The sequence below is a fragment of the Lepidochelys kempii genome, chromosome 12 (assembly GCF_965140265.1).
Source record: "Lepidochelys kempii isolate rLepKem1 chromosome 12, rLepKem1.hap2, whole genome shotgun sequence".
Lineage (NCBI taxonomy): Eukaryota > Metazoa > Chordata > Testudines > Cheloniidae > Lepidochelys > Lepidochelys kempii.
Genome location: NC_133267.1, coordinates 563840 through 578611, shown reverse-complemented (window position 1 = coordinate 578611; position 14772 = coordinate 563840). Strand labels below are relative to the sequence as shown.

At 56.0% G+C, this 14772-nt stretch overlaps 3 non-coding genes across 3 annotated transcripts; 1 reads left to right on the top strand and 2 right to left on the bottom strand.

Moving 5' to 3' along the window:
• Positions 1–5871: 5871 nt before the first annotated feature.
• On the bottom strand, positions 5872–5945 carry TRNAN-GUU (transfer RNA asparagine (anticodon GUU)). The gene has a single exon. It is a non-coding gene; the product is annotated as a tRNA-Asn (tRNA).
• A 4875-nt stretch (positions 5946–10820) lies between these two features.
• Positions 10821–10902, top strand: TRNAS-UGA (transfer RNA serine (anticodon UGA)). The gene has a single exon. It is a non-coding gene; the product is annotated as a tRNA-Ser (tRNA).
• A 2456-nt stretch (positions 10903–13358) lies between these two features.
• Positions 13359–13452, bottom strand: TRNAI-UAU (transfer RNA isoleucine (anticodon UAU)). The gene is made up of 2 exons: positions 13415–13452; positions 13359–13394 (listed from the first exon to the last, which is right to left on the bottom strand). It is a non-coding gene; the product is annotated as a tRNA-Ile (tRNA).
• Between the last annotated feature and the right edge of the window lie 1320 nt (positions 13453–14772).

Here is a 14772-nt window from a genome sequence, read left to right as displayed (position 1 = left end):
GCGGGGGCAGAGAGCCAATGAGACCTTCTAGTAACAGGGAAAGAGAATCAAGCCTGTGTTTGGGAAAACCACATGACCACATTCAGGGCTGTCCCGAGCCATTTGAGTGCCCTACGCAGCCCGCCCTCTGGGGGGCTGTGTGGGGCCCCAGGCCTCCCCCTCCCCCCACGGTCTGGGAGGCAGGAGCTGTGGGGGCACTTTTGGGGGCCCCACAGGCATTAGCGGGGGGCGGGGAGCAGCCCACTCTGCTTCCCTTGCCCTGGACCCAGCCGTGTTGCTCGGGAGGTGGGGTTGGGGAAAGGGAAAACCGCCCCAGCCCGCACTCACCGGCCGTGGTGGGAAGCTGAGCAGCCCGGCCCCCGGCCCGATCTCCTCCACCGGCTCCCGGCCCCGGCGCTCTGCTTCCCGCCGCAGGTGAGTGCTGGAGCTGGGAGACCTTTGTGCTAGGGACTTTTGCACTCACTACAGGCTTGTATCTATGTCTCTCTGTGGCCCAATGGGCCAGTGCGTTTGGCTCTTAACCGAGAGGATGGTGGTTCGAGCCCACTCAGGGACGGTGATAAGCCTGTGCTACTTCCTTGCTCCTCAAGACCTTTTTGCTAGGAGCCTCAAAGGCCCCTTTTTTCCAAGTCAAAACCGTCCCTCTTGGCCTCAGTGGTTTCAGCTGGTGGCCCTCAGAGTGCGCTGCATGCAACTCAGAAGCCCATCTCCCAGCAGCCGGGCCGGGGGCTCAGGGTTAATCCTTAAGGCCGAGCACAAAACCTTCAGCCTGGAACGTTTCACTCCCTTCCCACCTCCCCCCAAGGAGAAGGGAAGGGAGAAACGGATGAGACGCACCAGCTCGAAGACGCTTCCCTCCCACTTCCCTGTTGGCTGCACACAGCCCTTGGCATGTCTCATGGCTCACCAGGGAAGGGCGACCATGCTGCCCCATCTTGAGTCCCAGCCACAGCCTGGCCTGCCCCAGCTGACGGAGAGCAGAGCCCTGCGACTCAATGGCAGGTCGAGTCAGGGCTGCGTAACCCACCCTCCCGGTGCTCCGGGGCTGGGGCAGCTGGGGCTGTGCAGCCCACTCTGGGCCTGGGAGGAAGCCTGGGGGCACAAGCCTCTGGCAGGAGCTGGCTGCTGCAGTGGGGGGCCGGCTCTGGGCTCCAGCGGGGTTTGTGGAAGGGGCGGGGCCTCAAGTGGCAGGGGCGGGGCAAGGGGTTAGTCTCCCCCAGCTGGTGGTTCATGCCCCACCCCTGGTGTTGCAATGAAAGAGGCTGCCCACTATGCAGTTGTAGCGAGGTTCCCCCATTACGTGGCCGTGCAAAGGCTGCAGGAGACAGGCGGGTGATGGCAGGGGAAGGGGCAACGCGGGAGATGGGTGGGTGATGGCAGGGGAAGGGGCAACGCGGGAGATGGGCGGGTGATGGCAGGGGAAGGGCCGACGTGGGAGACAGGCGGGTGATGGCAGGGGAAGGGTTGACGCGGGAGATGGGCGGGCGAGGGCAGGGTAAGGGGCGATGCGGGAGACAGGTGGGCGACGGCGGGAGAAGGGGCGACGCGGGAGATGGGCGGGTGATGGCAGGGGAAGGGACGATGCGGGAGACAGGCAGGCGACGGCAGGGTAAAGGGCGATGCGGGAGACAGGCGGGTGATGGCAGGGAAAGGGACGACGCGGGAGACAGGCGGGTGATGGCAGGGGAAGGAGCGACGCGGGAGACAGGCGGGTGATGGCAGGGGAAGGAGCGACGCGGGAGACGGGCGGGTGATGGCAGGGGAAGGAGCGACGCGGGAGACAGGCGGGTGATGGCAGGGGAAGGAGCGACGCGGGAGACAGGCGGGTGATGGCAGGGGAAGGAGCGACGCGGGAGACGGGCGGGTGATGGCAGGGGAAGGAGCGACGCGGGAGACGGGCGGGTGATGGCAGGGGAAGGAGCGACGCGGGAGACGGGCGGGTGATGGCAGGGGAAGGAGCGACGCGGGAGACGGGCGGGTGATGGCAGGGGAAGGAGCGACGCGGGAGACAGGCGGGTGATGGCAGGGGAAGGAGCGACGCGGGAGACAGGCGGGTGATGGCAGGGGAAGGAGCGACGCGGGAGACGGGCGGGTGATGGCAGGGGAAGGAGCGACGCGGGAGACGGGCGGGTGATGGCAGGGGAAGGAGCGACGCGGGAGACGGGCGGGTGATGGCAGGGGAAGGAGCGACGCGGGAGACGGGCGGGTGATGGCAGGGGAAGGGGCGACGCGGGAGACGGGCGGGTGATGGCAGGGGAAGGAGCGACGCGGGAGACGGGCGGGTGATGGCAGGGGAAGGAGCGACGCGGGAGACGGGCGGGTGATGGCAGGGGAAGGGGCGACGCGGGAGACGGGCGGGTGATGGCAGGGGAAGGAGCGACGCGGGAGACGGGCGGGTGATGGCAGGGGAAGGGACGACGCGGGAGACAGGCGGGTGATGGCAGGGGAAGGGACGACGCGGGAGACAGGCGGGTGATGGCAGGGGAAGGGACGACGCGGGAGACAGGCGGGTGATGGCAGGGGAAGGGGCGACGCGGGAGACAGGCGGGTGATGGCAGGGGAAGGAGCGACGCGGGAGACGGGCGGGTGATGGCAGGGGAAGGAGCGACGCGGGAGACGGGCGGGTGATGGCAGGGGAAGGAGCGACGCGGGAGACGGGCGGGTGATGGCAGGGGAAGGGGCGACGCGGGAGACAGGCGGGTGATGGCAGGGGAAGGAGCGACGCGGGAGACGGGCGGGTGATGGCAGGGGAAGGAGCGACGCAGGAGACGGGCGGGTGATGGCAGGGGAAGGAGCGACGCGGGAGACAGGCGGGTGATGGCAGGGGAAGGAGCGACGCAGGAGACGGGCGGGTGATGGCAGGGGAAGGAGCGACGCGGGAGACGGGCGGGTGATGGCAGGGGAAGGGGCGACGCGGGAGACGGGCGGGTGATGGCAGGGGAAGGAGCGACGCGGGAGACGGGCGGGTGATGGCAGGGGAAGGAGCGACGCGGGAGACAGGCGGGTGATGGCAGGGGAAGGGACGACGCGGGAGACAGGCGGGTGATGGCAGGGGAAGGGACGACGCGGGAGACAGGCGGGTGATGGCAGGGGAAGGGGCGACACGGGAGCTCCCAGCAGCAGCGAAACAACAATGCCGTGGAGTGGCAGTGACGCAGAGGGAACAGGGCAAACTGAGAGCCAGTTGAGGGAGTGGCAGCAGCAGAAGCTGAGGTATCACTTGATGCCTTCCCCTCCCTCCCCCACCCCTCGGGTTTGCTGACCGTGGGGAGTGGGGAGTGGGGGTTAGGGGAAGAAGCGCGCGGGGGGGGTCTGTTAAAGGAACATTGGATGGGACTGTCACACAGCAAGGGGAGAAACTGAGGAGAAGGACACTGCCCAGCGTACTCTGGGGTGGGAGTTTTGCTTATGATGTAGATTTGAATTTGCGATTGTAGATTTGAGTTAACTGCAATTAATCGACAGCCCTCATTTTCACTATATTAATTAAACCCATAACTTTATTTACTCAAGCCTAAGAATTAGTGTCACTTAATGTTTCTCTGTCCTAGCAAGAATGAACTGGATTTTGTGACTTTCTGGAAAATGCAGTGAGATTAAATGTGGGGAATTCAGTCTCTGTGTTTGTGAGTTGATGTTTTCCTATCACGGTTCATTGCACGCACTGAAATGCTCAGAGAGATCTAAGGGCTGATGTACTCTGGACACTTAACGGGCAGAGCTACGTCTCTCCGGGTGTGAGAAATCCACCCTCCTAACCGATGTCGTTCAGCTGACCAAAGCCCTGGCGTGGATAGCGCTAGGTGGATGGAAGAATTCTTCTCTCCACCTGGCTACTTCGGAGATGGGAAAATGCCTCCGATCAACGTAGCAACTGTCTACTCCAATGTCCTACAGCCATGTTTTAAGTGCAGACAGCCTACGGGCAGGTCTACATTACGGGGCTCAGTCGACCTAAGTTACGTAACTCCAGCTACGTGAATAATGGAGCTGGAGTTGATGTAGCTTAGATCGACTTATTGCGGTGTCTGCGCCGTGCTGGGTCAACGGGAAAGTTTATCTTATGACTTACCTTGTGCTTCTCCTTCCGGTGGCGTACCGGAGTCCACGGGAGAGCGATCAGGGGTCGATTTAACAGGACTTCGCTAGACCCACTAAATCGACTACTCCCCCCCGCCCCAGTGGATTGATTGCCACGCATCGATCCACCGGCACATAGAGACAAGCCCTAAGAGTGAGACCAGCTCTGGGTCCCGTAGGCACTGTGGATGCTCAGACACTGACCTTGCAACAAAGAGATCATGCTAAAGCTTCTGTAGTCGGCAGGATTCGAACCTGCGCAGGGGGACCCGAGTGGATTTCTAGTCCATCGCCTTAACTGACTTTTCAGTTTTTCTCACTACATTATAGTTCTGTACTCTGCGAGTTCTCACTTCCCGTTGTTTGCCCAGACCAGCTCCCCCAGCACACTCACTACTGTGTCATTCTGCACCTGTGTCCAGGCTGAAGAGCAAGAATTCCTGCCCATTTCCCATCTGGCTGGAGCACGATGAGAGTGTGTTTGTGTTAATGCCATTGCTGTAGACTGTTCATTTCCAACTTTGACCATTCACACAGTCCCTTTCCCATTCAAATCTCCAGCCATTCAGGGATTCCAATAGCAGGAGTCAAGTTTTCTCTGGGGCACTGAAATGTCTCAGGGCGCTGGTGCGTGAACTCAGCCTTGCGTTCCAGCCTTATTGTTTCATGGACTAACAGCAGCAGCAGGAAGAAAGAGCTGAGTGTTCCTGCTTCGTACAGAGGAGTTTGATTTTGCTGCTTTCAATCCTTGGGCTCCACCGGGAGAAGGAACAATTCAGGTATCACTGAACTGAAGGTGGGAGATGATTTCCTGACAGGGACGGCTGACTCCTATTAAAGGTGTTTATCTGGTACCGTGTAGCAGGCAGCCCTTGTTCCCAGGTCTCTCTGAGGAAATAAAGTTTCTGTGCAAAACACCACAACTTGTAACGGAGAGGAGGGAAAGGCGATGGGACCAGGACATACAGGATGAAACATAACATGGTTCTTTCATGTGCATTAACTCTGAAAAGGGATTGATCTCCACTCCATTGTACCTGAAGGGATGTTTAGTTTTACCCTGGGTAAAATACAAGGCTGAAGTCATTTTATGGGGGGTGACACTAGGATTCAAGGGTTAGTTAGTGTGATAAAAATGGTTTTAAAAAAGTCAGTTTAAACGTGAGCTAGCTGTTATCAAAGGCGTTTTCCCCTGGTCAGCTCCAAAAGTTCTTCTAGAGACACCCTGGGTTCCACTGCAGCAGCCAGCTCCCGCCAGAGGCTTGTGCCCCGAGGCTTCCCCCCAGCCCCAGAGTGGGCTGTGCGGCCCCAGGCTCCCCAGCCCCGGAGCACGGAAAGAGCGGGTTATGCGGCCCTGACTCGACCTGCCGTTGACTCGCGGGGCTCTGCACTCCATCAGCCGGGGCGGGCCAGGCTGCAGCCGGGACTCAGCATGGCCGCGCTTCCCTGACGAGGCATGAGACACACCAAGAGCTTTGTGCAGCCAACAGGGAAGTAGGAGGGGAGGCGTCTTCGAGCTGGCACGTCTCGTCCGTTTCTCCCTTGCTGCTTGGTGGAGGTAGGAAGGGACCAAACATTCCCGGCTGAAGGTTTAGCCCTCGACCTTGAGGATTAAGGCCGAGTGCCCGGCGTGGCTGCTGGGAGATGCGTTTCTGATTCGCACCCAGCGCACTCTTCGAACAACCAGCTGAACCCCCTGAGGCCAAGAGGGATGGCTTTGAGGTGGCAAAAAGGGGCCTTTGAGGCGCCCAGCACATCTTAAGGAGCAAGGAAATAGCACAAGGTTACTAGCGTCCCTGGGTGGGCTCGAACCACCATCCTCTCGGTTAACAGCCGAACGCGCTGACCCATTGCGCCACAGAGACACCTAGAGACCTGTCTGCTGTTACTAAGACTGTGCTGCCTGCAGATCTGCTGCCCACGCTAGAGCTTGCAAGGTGCTAGTCCGGACAGGACCGGATTCACCGTGGCACCAATGGCTCCATCGTGCCAGGCCCGAGCTCAGACGGGGCCCATAACACTCGCTTCCTCTCCTCTCACAGCGCTGCAGAACTGGCCCTGGTCCCAGAGCGGAGGGGGGACATGTGAGCTTTTTGCAGAGCTGCTGCTCAGGGATGGGAACTTCCTGGTACCCCAGCCTCCAAAATCATCCAGGCTGCACTTTCTGCACGACTACATGCCAGCTGAGGGTGCGTGGGAATTGGTGGCCTCTGCTGCAGGTGATGGGCATCTCAGGCACTTAAAGCCATGGCCTAGAGGAGGGAAGCGCTTAACTGCAGAGTCTGCAGCTGCCTAGGGCCAGTGCTGAGGATTTAGAGGTCCTAGTGCTGCCGTTGCAAGGTTCAAGCATGCTCAGCCTTGGAATTGCCACCCCTCCCTTGACTAGTAGCTGCGGCTATCTAAGGCTGGCCTCTGACAATTGGCCCCATGGCTATAGTCAGAGAAGCTGCAGGTGGCTCTGTGACTATTGGGGGCCATTAAGCTAAAGCAGATAAAGAAACTGGAATTAACCTCAAGGAACAGAGGTCACCCATAGGAAAGGAATGTCAAGGGGATCAGGGAATGAGAAAGCAGGTGAGCCTTGCAGTGGGAGAATAGTCCCAGCTGGTTGGGGAGCATGTCCAAAGTAGAAAGGAAACAAGCATGGGGAGAGGTGGTGGGGACCAGGCAGTAGACTAGCCTGTAGATGGGAGCAGAGGGAGAAAGGCTGGTGTGTTCAGATTCCCAAGGGCTAAGTCCTCACTTTGGGGAAATGGTGTTTGCAAGGGGCTTGCTCGAATGGCAGGATGGGTGCTGGGGAAGGGATTTGTCAGAACTGACCAGGCATCTGCTGGCTTTGGATCTTTGAGCTGAGAGTGGGAGCACACACAGTGACTGGTGACATGGGGTGGCACTGGAGACGTGGCTATAGAAGGTCTGAATGAGGAAGGAGATAAATCTGTGGGGAGCTTCCCTGATCACTCTGAAAGTTCTGTTCACTGTGGACACTGGTAAACCCACATGGGTAGAGCTCAGTGAGAAGAACTGGGGGCTGAGGGAGCTGTGTATGGCAATGCAGCTAGTCATGTAGAGGTGTGTGATCAAAATGAAAAATGTCTCTGAGATTCAGGACCGGGGACACTAGGGCACCAATGGCCCTGCCACACCAGACCCATGCTCAGAGCCTACAGTGACGACATAGGGGCCCACAAATATGTTTGGCACCAGGGCCCACAAAAGGTTAATCTGCCCCTAAATCCACATGCTGAAGACCCAGCAGAGTGGCGCAGCGGCAGCGTGCTGGGCCCATAACCCAGATGTCGGTGGATAGAAACCGTCCCCTGCTAGGGCTGCACTTGTTTCTTTTTGCTCTGGGCCTTCAAGTGAGTCGGCAACCAGCTGAGTGCCAAGAGCCTAGGCCATGAGGCCAGAGGTGGCTGAGGCGGGGGCCTGCCAGGGAGCTCCCTGGCACCTCTGGCTGTCTGGGCTGAAGGCAAGAGGCCTGCGTGTGGTGAGGGCTCCTGTCCCGGCCTGAGACAGCCGTGCTTCCTCGTCCCCTTCTCCCACCCGCACCGGCAGGTGGCTGCTGCAGGAGAACACGAGGGAGGCTCTCGGGACGCTGGGCAGCTCTGGGCAGGTCTGTGTGGCTGTCTAGGGAAAGAGCCGAGGCTCCTGACTCAACCTGCCATTGAGTCACGGGGCTCTGCACTCCATCAGCCAAGGCAGGCCAGGCTGCTGCCGGGACTCAGTCTGGGGCAGCATGGCCGCACTTCCCTGACGAGGCATGAGGCAGGCCAAGAGCTTTGCACAGCCAACAGGGAAGTGGGAGGGAGGCGTCTTCGAACTGGCGCGTCTCGTCCATTTCTCCCTTGCTGCTTGGGTGGGAAGGGAGTGAAATGTTCCTGGCTGAACGTTTTGCACTTGGCCTTGAGGATTAAGCCCGAACCTCTGGCATGGCTGCTGGGAGATGGGTTTCTGGGTCGCATCCAGCGCAATCTGAGGGCCACCAGCTGAAACCGCTGAGGCCAAGAGGGATGGTTTTGAGGTGGGAAAAAAGGGCCTTTGAGACTTCCAGCAGGTCTTGAGGAGCAAGGAAGTAGCCCAGGCTTATCGTCCTCCCTGGGTGGGCTCGAACCACCTCTCGGTTAACAGCCGATCGAGCTGACCCCTTGCACCACAGGGACACATAGAGACTGATGTGCTGTTACCAAAGCTGATGCCTAGCAGCCTGCACGTCTGGGGCAGAGTGTCGGGGAGTGAGGGAATGAGGGCTGCAGGCTCTGGGAGGGAGCTTGGTGCAGGAGGGGGCTCCGGGCTGGGGCAGAGTGTTGGTGTTGGGGACACTGGGCATGGCCACTAGGTAACTCGAGGGGATGGAAGACTACGAGTGTCGATGAAGCCCCCTCGCACTAGGCCCAAGTATCCTTGGCCCCCCGCCTGGAAGCACTCGCAGCAGTTATGCTGAGGATCTGCAACAATATGTTGCAGAGTCAGACTGCCTGAAACTAACCAAGGCCAAACAGGGCAGATATGGAAGAACTATGTTGAATAAAGCAGCTTTATGTATGGTTTAACAGATGGTACAGAGAACAAGGGAACTAGCTGGTAACTGGATTGGCTGGCTATATGGATACTTAGGGCAGCTTGCTCTTGGATAAGTATGTCGAAGAAAGGATGAATAAAAGCCTGTGTAACTTCCTGCTCTGTATGCAGGATTTGAGATTCTATTCTCCCTGTACCTTCTTTGAAGCTTCAAATAAACTTTTCTGCTTCTCCATCCCGCTGTGATTATTGGGTGATGCACACCGGGCAACGAATCCCTGCTGTTGCTTGCCTCTGGCACTGGGTGCCGGCAACATTGGGGTATAGGAGGGGCTGTGGGGTGGAGGCTCGGGGGGGGAATTTGGGTGCAGGAGGGGTTCTGGTCTGGGGCAGAGTGTTGGGGTGTGGGGTCTGGAGGGAGCGCCGGGCTGGGGGTTGGGGTGCAGGCTCCTGCTGGGAGCCGCTTACCACAGGTGGCTCCCAGTCAGCAGCTGGCTGCTGGCATCTCTGTGCGTGCGGCCCCTGGGAGGGAGGGGGGCAGCAGGTCTCCATGTGCTGCCCGCACCTGCAGCTCTGCCCCTACAGCTCTTATTGGCCAGTTCCAAGCCAATGGGAGCTGCGGGGACAGTTCTGGGGGTGGGGGCAGCGCGTGGAGCTGCATCATCCTCCCCTTTCCCCATGGGCTGCAGAGATGTGCCAGCAGCCAGCCTGGTCTGGGAGGGTCCCAGGATCAGGGCAGGCAGGCAGCCTCTGAGCCCCGCTGTGCTGCTGGACTTTTAGTGAGCTAGAGATCGGGATCGACAGGCCGAGGCTGCAGGATCGACGGGTGCTGAGCACTGTTATAAGGAGTAAACTGAAATGGCCACGTCATGGTGTCAGAGGCTAAGAAATGAAAAGCCCCAAGATCCCTCACTCCTCATTTACTCTGAACAGGGGTTTATTTCAAATCCCTTTAGTTCTGTGGCTGGTAAAATATAAGGACCAAGCGATTTCAAGAGTTGTGACACTGGGGTTGTGGATGCTGTAACCGTATCTCAGACTGAAAAATGATTTTAGATCTGATTCCTGGCAGCTTCCCAAAAGCAAACCCAATTGGTTCTTCTCTACAATTGGTGACCCTGGGCAGCAGGGGATCCCCTTCATCTGCTGGGGAAACTCTCTGGGTGCCACTGTCAGTTCTCCTTGATTTGCCAGCACTTCAGGTGCTTCTGACTCCTTGGGGAGGTTTTCCTTGCAAGGTCTGTGTGTGAATCTTTGTGTGTAGGAAGCAAAGAGTGTGGGACTGTCACTGAGCTGAAGGACGGAAATGGTTGGTTGAGAGAGATGGGGGAGAATAAAATAGTCCCAGAAGCAGAGGTGCTGGAATGGGTGGAGGATGGAGTGGGGCCTGACACCCAACTTTTAAAGGTGGGGGGACTATGCCCTCCAACTCTTTACCAGCACTAAGGAAAAGGGACTGCAGGAGAGGGTAGAGAGGAGCAGGTGGAGGGCAGGGTCTTGGGGAGATGGGGCGATGTGGGGTTGGGATCTTGGGGGGAGAGTGGGAGCTCAGGGGGAAGGGATGGGCCACAGTTTTTGTGCCTGTGGCCCCCAGACTTTTAGAGGGCGTCTGCAGCTCCTGCCCACAAGGATGACAAAAGATTAGCAGGCTATTGTTTTAACTACTCGACCACTTTGTGAGGTGGGCTTGTTGTGACCTAACTGTTTCTAAGGTCTTTTCTGAGCCAGGGCATTTAACTCCAGTGAACCCTTCCCTCCGGCAAAGGCAATGGTCAGACAGAGGGGATGTGGCCCCCTGCATCACTGACAGGGAGATATTGGCTCGGCTCTTTCTTTATGCTGCTCTTGTTAGTCCATGAAACATCAAGGATGGAATGCAAGGCTGAGTTCACGCACCAACCCCCTGAAAAATGTCCATGCCCCAGAGAAATCCTGACCCCTGCTATTGGAATGATGTGCTGGAGATTTGACTAGGAAAGGGACTGTCTGAATTGTCAATTTGGGGAATGAACAATGATCTACAGCAATGTCGTTAACACAAACACACTCTCATCGTGCTCCAGCTGGAAGGGAAAAGGGCAGGAATTCTTGCTGTTCAGCCATGGACACGCTTACACTAATGCACAGCCGTGATTGTGCTGGGGAAGTGGATCTGAGCAATTTGAAGTGACAATTCCGTGAGAACTGAATCATAGTGTAGTGAAATAGCCATACATCACGTAGTTGTGGCCGAGTGGTTAAGGTGATAGACTTGAATTCCATTGGGGTCACCCCATGCAGGTTCAAATCCTGCCAACGATGGAAGCACAAGAATGTTATGACTACTGCAATCTTAGTGCTGCAGCATGTGAACTGGAGCCAGATCTGGTCTCACTCTGAGGTTGTCTACACTTCTTGTGACACTGCGATAGCGCTTTGGAGTAGACAGTTGCTACAGCGAGTGGAGGGGTTTTCCCATTGCTGTAATAGTTACATTGACGGAACAATTTTTCCTTCTATTTAGCTCTATCTAACCAGGGCTTAGGTCAGCTTAACTCTATTGGTTTGGGGGTGTGGATTTTTCACACCCTGAGACACGTAGCTCTGCCAGTTAAGTGTCCAGCGTACACCAGCCCTTAGATCCCTCTTAGGATTTCCATGCAAGCACTGAACTGTGAGAGGAAAACATCAGCTCACAAACACAGAGACTGAATTCCCCACAGTTAGTCTCTCTGCACTTTCCAGAATGTCACAAAATTCAATTCATTCCTGCTAGGAGAGAGAAAAAATAAGTGACGCAAAGTTTTTGGCTCGATTAAATAAAGTTAAGGGTTTAATTACTACAGTAAAAATATGTACCGATTCCTCTAAATAACACCATAACGTGAGATAAGAACAGAGACAAATCTTGTCAGTGACGACTAATTTAACAAATGATCTGCCCATTATTAATTTCCACTGTGCCCCCACTGCAGGTCTGGGCCCCTCCAGTGTAACTGCTCTGCATTCGCCTTCCCGTTAGAATTGGTTTTGGACACTCCCAACTTTGGAAAATTGTGCAATTCAGAATTTGAATAGTGACCCCGGCTCCTTCCTGCACCTGCTCTACATCGCTACACAGCACCTTCTCCACCTGCAGAGTCACCCGCAGGGTTCAGCCGGGACCCCTGGCAAGGACAGTGGATGCAGCTAACAGCCCGGGGTGCCTGGCAGTGAGGCAGGGGCAGCCCGAGGCTGGAAGCTCTGAGTCAGCTGTGGAGAAACACCCCCCCACACACGAGTACAGCGATTGAATTCCCCAACTTTAGCATCATGACGCCCTGTAGAAAGCCCCATGTGTCCGCTGTTTTTTCACAGGGCGATGCAAAAATCAGGTGACACCAATTTTGAAGTTTGAGTAAATAAAGTTTCGGAGATAGTTATTAAGCTCGCAAAAATATGCCAAAGATCCCTCTGCATAACACCAGAAGGTGAAATAGGAACAGAGACAAACCTTGTCAGCAAAGGCTAATTTCCCAAACGATCCTTGTTAGAATAGAGATATTCAGGCCCGCCTGTAAAGCCTATACTTTAAGAGTACAGGCTTTTTTTTATCACTGTGTATTTTTACTGTGTGTTTTCATCACTTAGCTAGTTACGGGGTGCAAAACAATGAATCAAAATCACAGTCTGCCTGTGTGCGGGCCTTCTCTGCCAAGGAGAGTCTGAGGCTGGGTTCTTAGGCTAAGGCCTTTGGCTAAGCTGCAGGGGCAGCCATAAACTGGGACGCGAACAGTCACATCCTCACATCCCCAACCCGTCCCATTGAAATACGGTGGTATTGGGCGGTTAGGAAGACGATCCTGTCCTGATAGTGCCCATCACCACCAGATACAGAAACAGATCTTAAGAGAGCCTCCTGTCTGGCAAGAAATCCCTTCTCAATGGTTGCGGTTGTGAAACCCTCATTTCAATATCTTTTATCTTTATGGCCCCCACTTTTCTGTTGTCAATCTGTCTGGTTCTCTAATTGTTTCTGACTGTTGTATAATTAATTTTGCTATGTGTAAGTTCATTAGTGTAGTGGGATATAATTGGTTAGAGAATTATGTTACAATATATTAGGATTGATTAATTACATTTCAGTAAAATGATTAGTTAAGGTATAACTGAGAATATTACCATATAATCTGGAGTCAAACAGGAAGTGGAAATGGAAATTGGAATCATGTTTGCCAAGTGGGGGAATGGGAACAGGGAAGAGAGACACAGGCAAGGCTCTGCAGCGTCGGAGCCGGGAAGGGGGACGCGGGGTAAACGCTTTGCAGTGTCGGAGCTGGGAAGGGAACACTGGGGAACAGAGTCTATCAGTGTATAGAGATAAGCCCCAGTGGTGTGAAGGGCTTCAGAATATGCTTCCTTGGAAACTAACCCCAGGAAACATCGCATTGTCTGCACTTCGGATTTCTGGTCTTTTGCTGCTTGCTGCTTGCATGACAAGAACTGGGGAAGAGGGCAAGGGAAGAGAAAGCCCTCTAACAAAATGGCTACCTTGCTCCTCTCCCTCCCCAGGCGTCAAGGATCCTGCAGGACTCGAGGCTCTGTTTGAGGGATCCTGGCACAGCGGCTGGTGGGGGAGAAAGGATTGTAGATTCTGACCTGCACTCTGGAGGGGAGGGAATAATTGAAGGGGGCATTTTTGAGTCCTCCCCCATCCTCAATGTCCCCTGGGCTGGCATTCTACACTCCACAGGGCCAAACAAACAAGTGGGTGAAGCCATTTGGTTAATAAAAAACAGTGCTCCAGGTGAGGCTTGAACTCACAACCTCAGCATAGCTCCTCTCAGCACTGCCCTATAAGTGCTGCGGGCTAACCAATTGCACCACTGGGGCACCTGGCTATGGCTGCTCTCCCAGGCCCCTAGGGTGAGAAAGGTGAGGCGTGATCCCCCAAAACTTCTCAGTGGAGCTGAGAGCGGGAGGAGACAAGTGTTGGTCCTTGGTGGGGTGGGTTCTTCTGAAGGGTTCCCGGTCAAATGGTCATTTGACCCTCTTGTTCTTCTCTGTCCGATACCAGAGCTGACTGAGACTCAATGGAGAGTCTTCATGCAGATCAACAGATCTGAAATCCCCAAGAACCAGGTCTAAGCGTTAGTCCTGCTTTGGGACAGTGTCTCTCAGGCAGGAAACTGCCAAGTCTGCGCGAGCCGTGAGGCTCCCTCGCTAACAGCTGAGATCAGTGAGAGCTGTGTGAAGCGCCGGGACCCAGGGGTGCATGAACAGGGGGGCACAACGCCCCAGGACTTTTAGAAATGGAAGGGCTCTGCCTTACCACTTTGTAATGACCGTAGGGACGAGGGAGGGTGGGGAGGGGGCGGAGAGCAGTGATCGGGAGGCAGGGTCTTAAGGGGAAGAGTCAGCGCAGGAGTGGGGCCTTGGGGAGAAGGGGTGATGCAGGTGCGTGGAGTCAAGAGGAAGGGATGGGGCTACTGTTCGGGCTCCGGTGGCCGCTGCTTTTAGGGAGCCTGCACCGCTCTTAGTGGGACCGCAAGACATCCCAGAGGGGAGAGGGTGGGCAGCAGAGCAGTGACAGGGTGGAATGGCAAGTGACCGGCAATGTGGGCAGACAGGGGAGGGAGAAAGGGGCTTTCCCCCCAGGAGGTGAGAGGTGATCTCTGGGTTTTCATTGACCCAGGACAGCAGCTGGGAGTGAGGTGCAGTGAGGAGAGGGGCACTTCCAAAGAGCTTTTGGTCTCTGGATTTCAGAGCCCGAGGCAAAAGGACACCGCCCAGCGTACTGTGGGCGGGTGTTTTGCTCATAGTGTCGTGTTATGAATCCTGATTGTGGTGTTTTCTAAAGTTAAGACAAGGTGATTTTCCTCCTTTTTGTTAAAGTTTCTTTTCTCCACTCAGTGCTGGTGAGTGGGGAAAGTACTGCCTCTTAGAGGCACCCAGTGGCCCTGGTTAGTTTCCCCAGATTACTGGGTGGGGGCTTAAGCGGACTGTGTGCTGTACTGTTGAAGAGGAGCCCCAAGCACCCGAACAGGGAATTGTAACTTCAGCCTTCAGATTAAGAGCCAGATGAGGGAAGAGCATCTTCACAAGTAAGCTGGCTAACCTAGTGAGGAGGGCTTTAAACTAGGTTCACCAGGGGAAGGAGACCAAAGCCCTGAGGTAAGTGGGGAAGTGGGATATCAGGAGGAAGCACGAGCA